Source organism: Ursus arctos, unplaced genomic scaffold (assembly GCF_023065955.2).
Source record: "Ursus arctos isolate Adak ecotype North America unplaced genomic scaffold, UrsArc2.0 scaffold_3, whole genome shotgun sequence".
NCBI lineage: Eukaryota > Metazoa > Chordata > Mammalia > Carnivora > Ursidae > Ursus > Ursus arctos.
In genome coordinates this window covers 94,541,964-94,559,290 of record NW_026622985.1, presented here as the reverse complement: position 1 = coordinate 94,559,290, position 17,327 = coordinate 94,541,964, and the positions used below count along the sequence as shown (strand labels likewise).

General features: G+C 39.1%; 1 protein-coding gene across 1 annotated transcript in view; it reads right to left on the bottom strand.

Annotated features, from left to right (window-relative positions):
- The window catches only part of CNTNAP2 (contactin associated protein 2), a 1,356,273-nt gene that overhangs the window by 454,035 nt on the left and 884,911 nt on the right, over positions 1-17,327 (bottom strand). The window lies entirely within an intron of this gene.

Here is a 17,327-nt window from a genome sequence, read left to right as displayed (position 1 = left end):
GGAAGAGGTGCAGGGTGGGGGAAGGGGTCTAACAAGTGGGAGAAGAGATGCACCAAAGCTGAGGTGGGAGCAGGTCTGGCAGGTTCCAGGAATGGAGAGAAGACCATGTGGCTGCCATAGTGGCAGAAGGGTGTGGAGTGGAAAGGTGGGTTAGTGCCTTTTAGGGAATGTTCAGTGTTTAAACTTTGGGCTAAAAGCATTTAGGGGGGGCCTTATGCGTATAGCCCTTCTTACTATGAAAGTTCCAAGTAATGTCATTTGAGGTATACTTTGTTACAATAAACAAAAATAGCTGTTGGAATGATTACATCTTCTTCCAAGGTTACTCTTTAGATTGGAATTTTTTGTAATTGTAGGAGTTTGCTAGGACTACTGTGACAAATTTCCATAAACCTGGTAGTTGAGAGCCAGAGAAATGTGTTCTCTCTCAGCTCTGGAGGCTAGAAATCAGACATCAAGGTGTCAGTAGGTCTGCATTCCTCCTGAAGACTCTGGGGGAAAGTGTTCCTTGCCTCTTCTAACTTCTGGTGACTCCTAGCATTCTTTAGGTCTTCTTGTGGCCTTCTTCTCTGTGTCTTTATATGCCACGTCTCCCTTTCCTTTCTCTTATAAAGATACCAGTCATTGGAATTAGGGCAGACTCCGAATGCAGGAAGATCTCATCCCCAGATCCCTAACATAATTGCATTTGCAAAAACCCTATTTCCAAATGAGGTCACGTTCACAGGTACGGGCTTTAAGACCCAGTCATATCTTTTTAGGGGCCACAGTTCAAGCTATTAAAATAATGTTTATTTCAAACAAGTTACTGGGCTTGGGAATTATGGCTATCTTATATCTTATAGTATTCATATCAATTCTCCACATCTGCTCACCACCACTAAACAGAATAGCAGCTACAGAGGCAAGCATTACACTGGCTGGTTGTGAGGTCTGGGATTCATCCTGCTTGGGCTCCTCTATGGTGTATGAGCTCTTAGAATGAGGAGTTATACTTGATATCTCTATGTGTTATACCTCTAAACATTTCTTCTATGAATCTCGAACATCATGACTCTATTCATGGTTATGCTCATTTATCCTAGCTCATGCTGACTTTAGGGCCTCTGGTCCTCCTGTTCTAAAATATTTGCATTCTTCCCTCTGAGTCAATGAGGAAGGCGGCAGGGCCCTCCTTCACCCCGGTACCTGGATGCCTACTGCAGGTCCCAGTTGGTCAGCTCCAGACTGTGGCTTGCCAAATCCATTCAATAGAGACAAATACTGTTACAGGGGCCATTTAATTAGGGAATGAAACAGTATGGTATCTGGGGCAAGTCTTTTCTTGTCCTCATTAGAGGATCAGGCCCCAGGTGAAGTTAGTCTGACACCCGAAGTTAAAGAAACATAAGCTAGTTAGAGAGAGCTGTGAGCAAGCAGAGAGCTAAGTTTCTGATTCAGCTGTATTACAATGAAAACAAGCACTTCTGTAGAGTTTAAGATAAACATAATCAACCACACTAAGTTGTTGCTGAGATAACCTAAAACCCTTACTAACTAGACAGCACCATTATTATTAGCCAGGGTCTGGTATAACATAACACAGATACTAATACAAAATATAGTATGAGGGATGCCTATTATAACTATCATAAAAAGTAGTTAGAATTCCAACCACTGGTGGTGTTAGGTTTTCTATTGAAAGCGATCATCTCTCCCTATATCTGGGTTTGAGTTCATGCAGTCATCAAACTGCTGGAGTTTAATGAGGCTCTCACAGGTGGGAGATGGATCCTTTCAGCCATTGTAGGTGTCTATGAAAGACCCAGAAATATTAATTTGGCAGTGTACCAAAGGGAAAGAAATAACTGAAAAAGAGACACAAAGGGAGAAGAAAGACAACTTTTAAAGAGTTGAATTCTGGCAGAATTATGAGGATATTTTCACAACACTCAATATATTTTTAGATGGCTTCCTTCATAGACCCCAACACAAAATGCATCACAGAGAAGTACAAAAGAGCAATAGTCCTTTTTATGAGATTCTGTTCATAGAAAAAGAAAAAGAAGATTTAGCCAGCAGCAGAAATTTGTTCCACCTAGCTCTAAATGGAAATCACTTTCAAAGCAGTTATGGAAAAATTTAGCCAGGTTCCCAAACAATATAACATGTTCAGTGCAAAGGCTGATTCACAGAGCTTCTGCTAGCAAATCATTATTCTTGCACTAAGAGGGGGCAGGGGTATGGTTCCTGTTACAGGAAAACCAGGGAAGAAGAACATGACAGCCGGCAGAAGAGTTAAAGAGACTTGATTTATAGATTATATTGACTCACTAGTGCGGATGGAAAGAGCAATCCATATCCAATCTTTCAATTTCTCCTTTGAAGCATCCTTGAGATGTGGACCTTCCTCTCTATGACATCTGACTGTGTCTCCACATAGTCCCTTACCTTCTTGCACACCTGCGTTGATCAGAGCCCCCTAGCTCCCCAGCTGGGTGTCAGACATTTGTCTGTGGCCCTTAGTACCTGTCCTCCCTCCCTTCCTCTCCCCATAGCATGGGGCTGGCAATGCGGGAACACGTTTCCCCAAATCCTTTGATGACCTTAGAGTCTACCATCAAGAAGACCCTGTGTGAGATCTGAAGGGTATAAAAGAAGTACATGTATGGCCAGTGATCCGGAGATGTGTGGGTTTCTCTTGTAGATGCTGCAGGCAGCTGTGACCACTGGTGGACGTTTCCTGCAATTCCTGGCCTGGGGGGGCAGTAGCAGTATCTAATTCCTGGCAGCCAGTGGAGAAGCTAAGAGACGGCAGTGGTGAGTTATTCCAGCCTTTCCATCATTTTTGTAAGCATCTAATGCCCTACATTAAGAGCCTTTCTCCTTGGAATATCCAGAGTAGGTTCCTTTTTCCTGATTCAGCTGTCTCCTGATGTTGATTCTCCAGTGCTCAGAAATCACCTAGCACAGCTCCCTGTTTCACAGATGAGGTCCAGGGAGACTAAGTGACTTGCTCAAGGTTGCTCAGCCAGTTAATTAAACAACCAAGCCAAGAATCTCTAGAAACTTCCAGACTGGCACTGATTTCTTCTGTATCATATATCTATGGCCTTACTGACCATCTCCTCATGTTCTTGTACCCTTTGATGAACCCCATTACGTTGTATCTCTGATGTCAGCAGTTAGAATTGTTTTATGAAAAACTAAGAAAAATACCACCACATTAACAAATGCGATACATTGTATCACTTGAAAAATTTGTATTTATTGAAAGATCTCTTTTTGAATTGATTTAAAAATTCTAGATTTTTAAAATCATTTCTTGCACATACATAAAAAAGAAAATGTAAGCACAATAAATGGGTAAGCTGTTTCTGAAACTTCCTTCACTTTAAGTCTGACTCTTGGAATCACATTTTGACTCAGTCATTAATGTCCTTTAAAAAAAATAACAAGTTTTAAGATAGAAATCTCTATGCCATCAGAAGATAAGGTGATGAAATATCTCTTAAATCTATTATGCAACTAAAATGCTTTGATGCTGGGCTCTTTAATCACTTTGCAATGACACAGAGCTAGACTCTTCTTATTTTTGCTTCTAAAATGTTAAACACATCTAATGCACCATCTCACCTTTCCCCTCTCCAGACCATTGGTTCCTGGGAATAATAAGAGTGCTCCATTATTTTCTCTGGAATTTTCTTGCAAGATGCTGACAAGCATTCCACAGGCTTTGATGCTCATCTACATGGAAGAAATGCTTGCTAAATCAAACTGCCACTTTGCTGAAAGTGACTATAATGTGTCTTTGAAATGAAGACACATCCCAATTTCACAATTATTACAATATGAAAAACTGTGTCACAAAATTCATTAAGTTCTATTTTAAATTCTATTTCTTCAGTATGTACCTATTTTCAAGGTCTATAATTGTTTTTAGTGTCCCAAACTACAAGTGTAATGGTAGATTATGATATCATTTTTCCTTAAACTGAGACTTATGCCATGAATATTCATAGTCCTATGATGATTTATTATTAATTTAATGTCTACAATGTATTACACCTATAACTTTAATTCATATTTATATCCAATAGGCATTTATTGTTCTCATAGTACCAGGCATGGCTGCATCAAAGAGATTCTTCATCCTTTTTTTTTTTTTTAAAGATTTATTTATTTATTTGAGACGTTGGGGAGGGGCACAGGGAGAAGGAGAGAATCCTCAAGCAGACTCCATGCTGAGTTCAGAGCCTGCTGTGGAGCTCAATCCCAGGACCCCAAGATCATGACCTGAGCTGAAACCGAGAGCCGGACGCCCAACCAACTGAGCCACCCAGGCGCCCTGAGGTTCCTCATTCTTATGCTTAAAGAATTCCTCTACCTTCCTGAAGGCTCAAAGATTTCTGCGATATTTATGTATGGACAGGAAGGCTATTGTAATGGAAATGGCAAAATCTTGTTTTGTTTGAGGAAAATAAGTCAGAGAAAGAAATTTACTTCCTTAAGGGAATATACTTGCCATCTGTTATTCTCAGAAAATGGGCTTATACTCTCCTTAATCAAAACCAGTACGAGCTTCTTGAACATTTGGCTGAGCAGACAACATGGCCTCATAGTCAACAGGGAGTCACTGGGACAAGAGATGTGTGTATGAAATGAAATGACACATAAAGAGCACGGCACCCAACAGACACTTGTCTAGCTGCTGTTGAGCTTTATCCTTCCTCCTTCCTCCCAAGTCTACGGTCTGCACAGTGCCTGGCAAATATAGGCAGTCAATTAATGAGTCCCTTCTCCCTTGCAGTCTTGTTCAAAGTTAGAACAGGGCACAAATTTGGGCTAAAATGAATTTTTCTTCTTTGTGGCTTATCTATAGTTCTGAAGAAGGTGGGTACTCCAAGTCTTACTTACTTACTACCTCAGAGTCACCCATTTGTTGACTGCCCTAAGGGGAAGCAGGATTCCTCACAGCGTGTTTGGACATGAACAGGTACCTGGGGCTCTTCTGGCCCAAGTTTTCTGTGCAGACCCACTTCTTGATCAGTGTGGCTCCAGGATTCTGGAGAACTTCTAGGAAGAAGGCAGACGGGAGGCTTCTACAGGGAGTTCACGTGATTCACCACAGCCCGAGCATGGTCCCTATGAGCCTCTCCTTCACTGCGCACCATGTGGCTACCACAGCTACTCCGTGTTTCCCACTAGGATTCAGGCCAGATGCCACAAGCGTCATTCAAATTGTTGTAGGCCTGTTCTTATGGTTACTATGGAAAAGATCTTAGGATTCCTCCAAACTGACCATCTGGTCTCCTAACCTTTCTTGTATACACACCAATCAAGACTGGGAGGCAGTATACTAGAGTGGTCATGGTTTGTGCAGGCTTTGGAGTCAGACAGACTAGCTCCAATCCTGGCTCTGCCACCTAGAGTCATGTGACCTGAATCAATTTACTTACTGCTTCAATTTCATCCTTTTTAAAATGGGAAAAATGCCTGCCTTGTGGGGTTTTTGTGAGGATTGAATGAGGTGTGTATGTAAAGTACCTGGCATATAGTAAGTAACAAAAAGAGAGAGCTATTATCATTGACAAGCGTGATATTTTAAGACTTCTAATTCAGCATCATTAGCTCATCTGTCTTATTGACACTTAATCAAGACTATTTCTAGAGTATGAGCCCATATTAATTTCCCAGAAACTCAATTGTCTACTTCAGTTCATTTTCTTTAACCAAACTGAAACTAACTCCTGTGGTATGATTGATTTTGCCAGAATGATTCTGCATATCCTAAACAGGATCTTTCCATCTGTTGCTCAACCCCATCTGTTCTTGCCTCCAGCTGATCCAATTTCATATCCAGTTGGTAGAGGGCCACCTGAAAAAAATCTCCATTATTTTCTGATGTCCTGAAGAAACCTTGAGAAAAATTCAGTATAGAGAGTTCGGTCACTTGGACACACTAAAGCCTCAGTAAATTATTTTAGAGGAAATGAGGAAATCGCCATATGGTGCTATTGTTGGTGGTGACATTAAATCATATTAAAGTCGTATTAGAATAAAAATAATAAAAATGTGTGCCTAGTAGAGTGCCCAGCACATCACAGACCCTCAGTACTCATGGCCTGACTTTATTGTTTTACATTAAAAAGTTACGATACTTTAGATGATTAGAAAAACCAGGACATTTAAGACTTTAATTACTCTTTCGCGAAATGTGCTCTGGATGGCATTAATATGAGCTGGCGTGTCAGTGAGCATTTATGAGGAAAGGGTTGTTTTCTTGTATGTGGTGTAGCACAGTGTAACAACAGCAGCATTGAGCATCCCCTTCCAGACTGTTTGCTTTTTGTTTATTATATCCCAGATGTTGTGAAAAGCACTTTGCCTATATTACCTTCCTGTATTTCATCAAATTAAGATTCCATTTATTGTAGGAGGCTCCATCATTTTATGTGCCACTTTCTCCCCACAAAATGGACATAGCACTGATTTTAAGAATCATCCCAATTAAAATGTGAAATGCGCACGTGTCCTAGAATGGAAGAGTTCAGTAATCCATCATTTCTTACAACGACTCTATGAGACTCACTTTATAAATGAGGAAATTGAAGCTCAAAAATTTTAAATGAAATGCCTAAGCTCACCCCACTTGGAAATAAAGCAAACTGGACTTGAATCTGGTTTGGTCTGTTCCCTAAAACCTGTATTCACGTTAGGCACGAATGGCCAGGCCCTCCAGTGAGTGTGACTCTGTAGGAAATAAGGGACAGTGAGCAACACTCTAGGTGCCCAGGATGGTACCCAGAAATCACACCTTCCCGTCTTCAGTGGGTGAACCATATTCACCCACGTCTCCCCTTTCTTTCATCTCTCCTTCCTCATTCATCAATGACGCAGAGGTTAGCACTCAAGAAGTTTTACCAACTAATTTGTTTAGTAAACCTCGTGGTCCACTCCATTTAGAGTAAAAATATCCATTCACTCAACAAATAGTTATTCAGCATCCACCACGTGCCAGGCTAAGCACTCTGCATTTACTGTGTACAACTTACACAATCACCAGATGAGCTTTTTCCTAGGTTAGGTGGGTTGACCAAGCCATGCTGCTATGGAGGGTTTGATGGGATTCAGAGGGTAGTCAGGTTGAGTCAGAAGACTTTGCTTTACCCACCTACCCACCAAGGATGGGGCAAATGAAGAACCCATTTGGCACCAGGATATTCTTCATCAATAGGAAGTAATTACTGAAGTTATTACTGATAAGGATATCAGCCCTTGAAATTTATTCAGTTTTTACTTGAAGGACCTATCCAATTAAAAATATTCTTTCTCATTTCTTGATAAGAAGATAATGGTTAGAATCAACCGGATTCATTAAATTTTACTATAATGAAAAGTCATGTCCACTTTTGCCATGTGATTACTATAAATATATTTCCTACACATTGTTTTTCACTTGAGAAAAAATGCAAGCAATTTCCACTGTTAAAGAACTTTTCCATGCGTTAAAGAAGATTGCTGGTCATATCAGTCAATCATTTGGGTTTGAAGTCTCATTGATATCTCTCATAAAGTACTAGAAGAAAAACTGAGAGTACAAACACCAAATGGTTGCTTTAGAGTCGTCAAATTTGAATTTGTTGTGTCTATGGATCAAATGTAGAGCATGGGCTACATCTTTCTAGTTTCCATTTTCCAGCCACTATTAAACTATAAATTAAGAGGAAATTCTTAATCACAATCAAATTGATTGGTTGACACTTAAGGGAATCTTTAAGTTAAACGAATGTCTAATAAGATGCAGAATTCTAAAACTGTTCCAATTATAGACTCAGAATTAATGGATTCCTAACAATTGGATTAAGTAATAGGATTATTAATATCACTTACAAATTTGAAATCTTTGTTGAACTAGATCTATGATTTCCTTTTGCATTCCCTTCACTATTTCTATTAGAAATCTCAGGTAGAGGAATGCCTGGATAGCTCAGTTGGTGAAGCGTCTGCCTTTGGCTCATGTCATGATCTCAGGGTCCTGGGATGGAGTCCCACACATCAGGCTCCTTGCTCAGCGGGAGGCTGCTTCTCCCTCTGCCTACTGCTAACCCCTGCTTGTGCCCTTGCTCGCTCTGAGAAATACATAAATAAAAATCTTAAAAAAAAAAAAAGAAATCTCAGGTAGAATGCTCAATTAATTCTTTTTTTTATTATTGTTAAAACATTTTCTTAGTTTTCCTGGCTTTGGTCTTTCTCTGAGTCCATCAGCACATGGTGGCCATATTATTCCTTATGGAACTCATTATAATAGCTCCCAGCTTGTAAGCCTTTGATGGCTTTCCCCTGTCAGGCTTGCAGAGAATACCTACATCTCCCTGGCCTGAGAGGACCTGATCCCCATGTCTGGCCTCAGGGTTCTTCTATTTCTCTATGAATACCACAGGAACTGAGACCCAAGTGTCCACCATACACAAACTTTGCCTTTTCTAGACCTTTTCTCCTATTTTACAGCTCACCCTCAATATTTCCCTCAATGCCATCTCTTCCAGAAAGCTTTTCTTGGCCTCTCCAGGGAGGAGAGGTCTGTTCTGCCCACATCACACATTCTCAGAGCACGCCTTTTTTCTGTCCCTTGTTTATCAGCTGCTGTCTCTCATTCTGATTTTCTGCACATCTATTTTCTCCTTTCAGCTGCATGAAAAACACCTTGTGAAAAATACCAGGCCTGTGTTTGCACATAGTAAATACATGATTTTTGTTGTTTTCTATGTCCCAGAAAAAAATCTTATATCCCTTTATGATGTTGTTTAGTTTAAATCATAAACTAAAGATTACGATTATTACGTTTAAGAATTTCCTTTGAATAACAATCCCACTTTCTCTTTTCAAAACACACTTTTACCATAATTAAGAATTCTATTCACAGCTATATTATATACACTTTCTTAAAGTTCCACCCAACTATACTAATTTAAGTTGTGAAGTAAAGTGTTAGATGTAATTATAATATGAAACACATCAAGTGAGTGAAACAGAAGGATTTGTCTCAATAAATTGTTGGGTCAATACTCCATTAACAACCAACCTAATGCTACCAAGAAAGCACTGCTGAGTACATCTATAAACTCATAAACCCATAGAGACAAACATGTATATACTGTTTGCCTCCTTCGATGTTCTTTTAACAACTCGACATGTGAAACTAAAATGAGAATTATTTTTATTTCAAAGGATAAAAGTAAATACAACTATTGAATCCCATTATTTTTAATGCTTTTTAAAAAACATGAATAGTTGTTAGCAGGGCAGCTTGGTGGCTCAGTCAGTTGGGTGTCCGACTCTTGATTTGGGCTCAGGTCATGATTCGGGATCTGTGCTGAGTGTAGGGCCTGCTTGAGATTCTCTCTCTCTCTCCCCCCACCCACTTATACACACTCTCTCTTTCTCTCTCAAAAAGAAATAAATATTTATAAAAACATGAATAAAGAGGTGCATATTTCATTTAGAAAACATTAGACTTTTTAAGCAGTATTTTACCTTAAGTACAGTTTGCAGCAAATGAATTTAGCAGCACTTTGTACATACTGTAAAATTACTTGAACTTCCCATAACCTAATTCTGACACATCCTGAACTCACCTTAAGCAAAATTCCCTCTCCCTATCGATCTGTCCCATTTGGAAAGTGCTTGATGGCCACTATGGGATTGTGTGACCCACTTCCCTTGTTTCCACTCTCCCTCAAGCAATTACCAAGGGCTCTCATTTTCAGGCATTGCGTGGCTAGCCATTTACTTCTTACTTAACTAAATATTAATTAGAGGTTCTGCAATGAAAAAAAGAAGTAAGATAGTAAAAGGGGGCTTTTTAAGTGACATTGTGTTTTGAGACAAATCTTTCAAATATTAAGGATCCGACTACTCTATGTCCAGAGAAGGCAAAAGTGAAGTCAAGGAAAGTAACGGTCCAGGGGGATCTATAGTTACCTTTTGTGCTATTCATACTGGTGATACACACATGCCTAAACCCTTTCCTTCTCAAATGAGCTTTAATCACAGACATCATCTCCGTATCACCTACAGCATCTTCGTCTACCCCTCACCTCCACCTGCCCCAACAGACAAGCATAACACAAATTGGTCATGGCCTCGAGCAAGCTAGACAGACCTAATAGTTTTTCAGGACCTCTCCATCATGACCAGGCCAGAGAGTTAGGTTGCTGGGTTCCTGTCTTCGCAGACACGTGCTCTGTGGTACTGGAGGACAATAAGAAAGGAAGAAATTCTATTTTCTGTCCAGTGCGAAACACAAGCTTAAGAATTCCAGGAATTTGAAAGGCATTGTTTCAGTCTTTTGAACAAAGGAGAGACTAGCAGTTAAATCTCTAAAGGCTGTACCAAGCCCCTCAAAGTGAAATGCTGCTAAGTAGAATCTTGAGACACTAAACACATAATATTGGCATGCAGAAAGCTTGGATATTGAATGAAAGGCTTGCTGGTCTATGTAGATAAGCCGTCCCTACACACCGTCTGAATGCCTTGATGTTTACTAGAAAGACAACACGAACCTTAATCATGCCAAGGAGTCAGTAAAAGAGTCTTCTTGTTTGGAGTTATTTGCTGCTGTATTTATTTTTCTTTGTAAGTGTGATCATTGTTGATGGTGCTAATTATTATCAAAACGTCAAAATAAGTGGACGAGAACTTTGCTACATGGCTCCTATTTTGTGAGAGTTCTTAGCCAGGCCAGAATTTCTTTTGTTTTAAGTCATTCACCTACATGCACACTCTATAGCTTCAATGATTTTTTCAGCCCTTGCTTGCAAGTAATTGGTATTGATTTTGCAGGTTACTTCTAATGTGTTCAGTTCCTAAAAGAAATCTAACTGTACCCCCCTCTCCTCTTCTAGTCCCCAGAAGGAAATAATATTTATAATTTCAAAGCAAATGGCAGTGTTATCCAACTTCCTTCGGCTAAAATTGGGGGTGCCAAGTTTCTTCAGGGTGTGTGGCTTCATATCTGACACGTGGCGATATGTTTCAAGCTTCCCGTTACTTCAATTCAGTGTGTTGATACGTTAAGTGTGGTGGGGAGTGGTTAATACTCCTTATGCTAGCGGAGTAAACAGTGTGGGACTCTCATTTAAGAACAAGGCCCTAGGGAGAGACGAGGAATAAGTCTACCTCTTAAATCACCACATTCAGCCGGGTCGGTCATTAACAACACTGGCACTAATAGCCTTTAGCAGCAGGGCAGATTGCTGATTACAACTGGGTTTCTTGCAAGTGTGGCTGAAGAAGGGGGCTAGTACTGGAGGCTCTGTCTGAGGCAGACAACCGGGACACACACGAATTCAAGGCAGAAGAGTAAACAAAGTGGAATGTATAAGACTGGGAAAAAAAGAACCCACTATTTGCCATAACAGTTAAACACAACAAGCATATTAGCAGACGATACAAATAGAGGGAGTCACATATACAGTTTGGAAAGTGCTGGATTACTGTGGAACAGGCAACAGTCTTCGCATCCAGTATCAGCTTGAGAAGGTGCTACTCACTGTGGAAGACAGTATCCTTCTTCTAAAAAATATTTTATGTATCAAATGTCTCTTAGAGAGGTGACAAATAGCAAATAAGAATAGAGTGGTAAAATATTTCAATTTATATTTCAATTTATATATAATTATTTTTCATAATAAGCCAAAACCCCAACCCCTTACACTTTGAATGATAGCCATATATGTGACTGAAGATGTTGTCTCCGTGATATTCTATAAATTTCACTGACACTCACCAGCATCAAACTTTGAAACACCCATTTGGGGTCTGCCTAGTGGAGAAGCATCAATGACCAGCACATAGCTCCTTATGGGAGTATTAACGTGGCTTAATCAGTCAAGCTGATGTGGGTAAGTGGGGTGGATAAAGATCATGAGATGTTCTGTCATTATGCATGGACATTTGGAACTATCTGATAGGCTGGTGAAATATACAGCTCCCCAAAAATATACCTAGAATTCATATTAAAAATTTCAATAATTTTGGTGAAACTTCCAATAATATTACTTCCAACAGGGTGGGATTATACAAAATAGCCTCTTTCTATATTTACTCATGGGGATTTAGTCACTAAAACACTAAGAGCACCTTTCTATATAGCAGTTTTCCTTATGAGGATTTTTAATAGGTACCAAATGTGTTAAACTAACACATAGATATGCCCTCTGGACACACACAAAACATCTCCATGTTTTTATTACCTTTAAAGAACACACTTGAAAGCATCTTCTAAATTTCTTCTCTGCTTTTCTACTTTCCATTCGCTGTGTGTGTGTGTGTGTGTGTGTGTGTGCACGCATGTGTGTAGTGGGTATGGGGGTATAGAACACAGAAAATCTATTCACTTTCCAGCATATTCTGGTCTTCTGTGCCCACTGCCCCACAGACATTGCTCCCATCAGACCATAGAGGACTTTTCATGTGACTAAATCTAGCAGACAGTTCTCTGTCTTCAGTTGGAACAATCTGGCACTTCCTCCTTTTCTAAACACTTTCCTTTGTTGGCTTCTGTGAAAATAATTCCTGATTTTCATCCTCTCTCACTGCCAGCCTCTACTTAATCTGTTCTTCTCCCAACAAAATGAACTTTTTAAAAAAAATTAGATCAGATCATTTCACTCCTTCCAAAAGCTTTCCATTGAAGAGAGGAAAAAATAAAACAAGGTGAAAGAGAGGGAGAAGAGAGAGAGGGAGAAACCATAAGAGACTCTTAATCATAGGAAACAAACTGAGGATTGGGGAAGGGGAGGGGGGGGAAGGAGTAACTGGGTGATGGGCATTAAGGAATGCATGTGATATAATGAGCACCGGGTATTAAAAAAAAAAAAGACAAAAACTTCCCATTGCATCTAGAATAAGATCCAAGTTCCTCATCACTTTCTATAAAGTTCTGCCAGCCCAAGTCCCTTCCTGCTTCCATGATTTGGCCCTGTGTCACTTGCACCTTGACCTGCCACCTGCTTGCCTGCTTCCTGTGTCTACTCAGCCATTTGCACCTGCAGGGCCTCTTTCTTTGCAGTTTACGCCATCTGGGAAGTGTTCCCTCCCACCCCCTCAAACCGTCCTGCCTCTGGATCATTCTTGGCAATTGGGTCTCGGATCGTACTATCTCCTCTGCAAGTCCTTCTCCAGATCCCCTATCTCATGGTTGCCTTGCTCGTCTCTCTCTTATTTATGCCATTCACAGAAATTACCACCTTCAGTGAATACTTGTTTTGTTTATCATTTATTATCTTTTTTCTCCATTAGAATGTGGAGAAATGTCAATTTTGTTTACCTCTATATTCCTAGGGGTTAAAAGATTGCTCAAAACACAACAGGCAGTCAACAAATATTTGTTGAATAAATAAATCAGATATTAACAAAATTCAAGGCCTGAAAAAATGTAATTTCACCTAAAAATATTATCACAAAGAATTGCTACGTCAATATTTTTTAAAAAAATACAGTGAGAATTCTTCATATTCTTGTCCTACACCTACCCAATCACCATATGTTCCCAACCTGCCAGAATTAACTACTCTTATTAGTGCTGTTAATATCTTGTATATCCTTCTATGGTTTTAAGTGCATATTCTTAAAGATTGATTGATTGATTGGAGAGAGAGGGCGCATGCATGTGTGGGGGAAGGGGCAGTGGGAGGGGGAGAGAGAGAATCTCAAGCAGACTCCCCACTAAGCACCAAGCGCGACGTGGGATTTGACCCACATCATGAGATCATGACCTCAGCTGAAATCGAGAGTCGGATGCTTAACCGACTGAGCCACCCAGGAGCCCCTTAAATCCTTATTCTAACATACATGAACATATTTTATCTTCTGTCATTTCAGAAAAGTGGTAATATGCTATACACGTTGATTGGTACACTCTTTTTCCACTCAACGGTCCATTTTGGAGCTATTTCCACGTTAGCACATCATGAATTTACCATCAATAAAAAGGAAATGTGACTGTAGTAAAGATACACAACTAGATCAATGGGACAGGATAGTCCAGAAATAACCCACAGCTATGTGGTCAATGATCTTCAACAAAGACGCCTAAGGAGTTCAATAGGAAGAGGAAAGCATCTTAAGGTTTTCTACAAATGTTTTTAAAACTAAGTAACTACAGAAAAAAAATGAATTTTGATCCCTCGATCACACACTATGCAGAAATTAATTTGAAATGAGTCTGTAACCCAAATCTGAAAGCCAAAATTATAAAACTTCTGGAAGGAAACATAGGAGACGATCATTGTATCTTCAGGGAGGCAAAGTTTTTTTAGATAATAGCTAGAAAGTAGTAGTCACAAAAGAAATGTTAAATTGGACTTCATCAAAATTAAAAATTTCCCTTTATACACGAAGAGAGGTATATATCTCAAAGGACTTACATCCAGAATAAAGTACTTCTATAACTCCATAAGGATCAACAACAACAACAACAACAACAACAAAACAGACAAATGACTCGACCAGACAGTCAACAAAGAAAGGTGTGTAATAGCTGGTAAGCACAAAACCTACTCGGCATCATTAATCATTTAGCAAATACAAACTGAAACCACAGTGACATACCACTACAAACCTACTAGAATGGATAAAATTAAAATCAAAACACGGACTACACCAAATATTGGTAAGGATGAAGCAACTGGAACTACAGTCCTTTGCTGGTAGGTGTGTAAATTCGTTACAACCCTTTGGAAAACTGTTGAACAGTTTCTCATAAATTTAAACATTTACCTACCTTATGACCCAGCAAGTCTACTCTTAGGTGGAACTGAAGAAAAACAGATATAGTAAAATATTCACACCAGAATATTCATAGCAGCATTATTCGTAACAGTAAAAAACTAGAAACATCCCAAATGCCCATGAACTAGAAAACAGATACAGAAATTGAGGTATATTTATTCAATGGAATACTACTCAGCAACATGGTCAAAGCTCAAAAATATTATAATGAAGCAAAAAGCCAGCCTTCAAAGAGTGTATTCTGTATTACTCTATTTATATATGAAATTCTGGAACAGGTGAAACTAATCTGGGTTGATAGAATCAGGTCAGTGGTTTCCTTTGGGTTGAGGGGCATGAGAGAACTTTCTAGGCAGATGGAAATGTTCTATTATCACTATTATCATGAGGGGGCGCAGAGTACACAGGTGTATGCATTTGTCAAAACTTATCAAACTGTATGTTCCAAGTCTGTATCTTACTATGTAAAAATTATACCTCAGTAAAAATAGTAAAATTAAATAAAATATTATAAAGTAGAAAATAATAACAATAGAACTAAAATGTAAACAAAAGGGGATTCATTTAAAAATGAGGATCAACATCTGGGATGCAGAATCCAGGACTCAGCTGGGGCTGGAGAAAGGGAGGTAAAGAGCAAGGGGCACTGGCTGGTAGGCAGCCCTCCAGTTGGGCTGCTGAGGAGTTAATGGGAAAATGGTGTCATTAGGAAGGTACACAAGGTCTGAAGTTCTGCATTTCTAATCCAACCTTTTTTCCTCGTGCTGCTACAGCTTATAGCCAAGCTTCAGAAGCTGGTACCATTTATCTGAGACTGATTTTTTTCCCATTATATCACTAATGAGGTTTGTGCCTTTCCTTCCTTTCTCACCTCGATGATTAAAATTCTATGGTGACCTTTAAGCTGAATTACCCCTTCTTTGATCCAGAAGCCGAATTAACCAGAGCTTCATACAAAGCTTAAATTACCTGTAAACAAAATTGCTCCGTAAAACAGAGTGAGAAACACTACAAGAAACATCAAGAATCTGGATTCAGTGTCTCCAGGATGCTACAAAAATGGAGAGGAGTACTGTTCAACTTGACATTTATGGAATGTACCTTGAAGGGTATTATTTGAATATCAAGCTACCTTCTCTCTTCCTGCCCTTTCTCTGAAGATAGGAATTATAACTATAAATAAAAAAATGACAGAATCTCCTAAGAAAATGAGATTTTCTCTCAATGATTTAGCCTTTAAGCCATTTTGTTAATTGCTTTTTTTTAAGACTGGAAAATGAAACTTAATAAAGGGAAAGGATTATAATTAACCATTGAGAAAAAAATATACATAAACTTAGCATTAGCATTGTTAAATTTGAGGGGGAAGAAGGCAGCGATAAAACTAGAACTGCAGTTTTTCTAGAAATGAACAGCAGCTCCACCTCCTACTTCCAAATAATACTGCTGTCTGCGTCTCCCAACAGACAATGCACCTCCCCTCAGTCCACATGGAGAAGGTACAGCAGACGTGACTGCCCTGGGCATCCATCACTTCAGATTCATTCAGTCAGTCCTGTAAGACTGATCACTGCACTCTCTCCAAGGCTAAGCAAATGTGATCAATTACTGTTCCTGTTCTCTTGTTAGTACACAATTAGCTTCTGCAAATCTTGGAAGAGGGTGAAAATGCATACGAATTACGTTAGCAGAACTAATGCGCTTCTGATCGAAGGCTCTTGATTAATGGAAATTTCAAAAAAGAAGCCTTATCAATTAACACTGGCCCTGAGGTACAGAGCCTGAGGGAAATGAGACCAATCCTATAAGAAACCAGCCATTTAAAAGGATGGTTCTTAATAAAATAGGGATACCCACTCATACCACTACAGAACAATGGCACAACAATACTATTCCTGTTTGCTGAAATACATAGCAACAGATTTAAGGTATATAATTAAATGTGAATAAGTGATTTAAAAATTTTTAGTGAAACATTTTATAACTACCAAATGTATGGAGAAAGGGAGATAGAAAAATGAATCTCCATATACTCATCATTTACATTGAATAATTATCAAGGTTTTTCCACATTTGCTTCATTTTTTTCCCTTTGCTGAAGATTTTTAAAGCAAATCCAAGCAGCATGTGATCTTATGCCTAAATACTTTAGTAGCCATTTGTGAAAACAGACATTCACAGAATAACAGTGGTACCACCTCACCTATGGATTAACAACAATGTCGTTTCGCATCCAGTCCAAAATAAACATTTTATAATTGTCTCAAAAATGTCTTTTCTTATAGTTGATACGTTCAAATTAAGATCTAAAGAAGATCCAAACATCTGTTAAATCCTAAGTCTTTTCTTTTTTTTTAATCTACAGCAGTCCTTCAATGCCATTAACTTGTCATAGAAACTATATTGCTTGTCCTAGAGAACATCCCTTCTTCTAGATTTGTTTTTTCTATTGTTGTGTTATTTAACTATTTGTTCTCCTCCTCTATCTCCTGTTGGCTAGAAGTTACTGACCGAGGTTTAAGTAGATTCAGGGTCAACTTTTCGGCAGGACT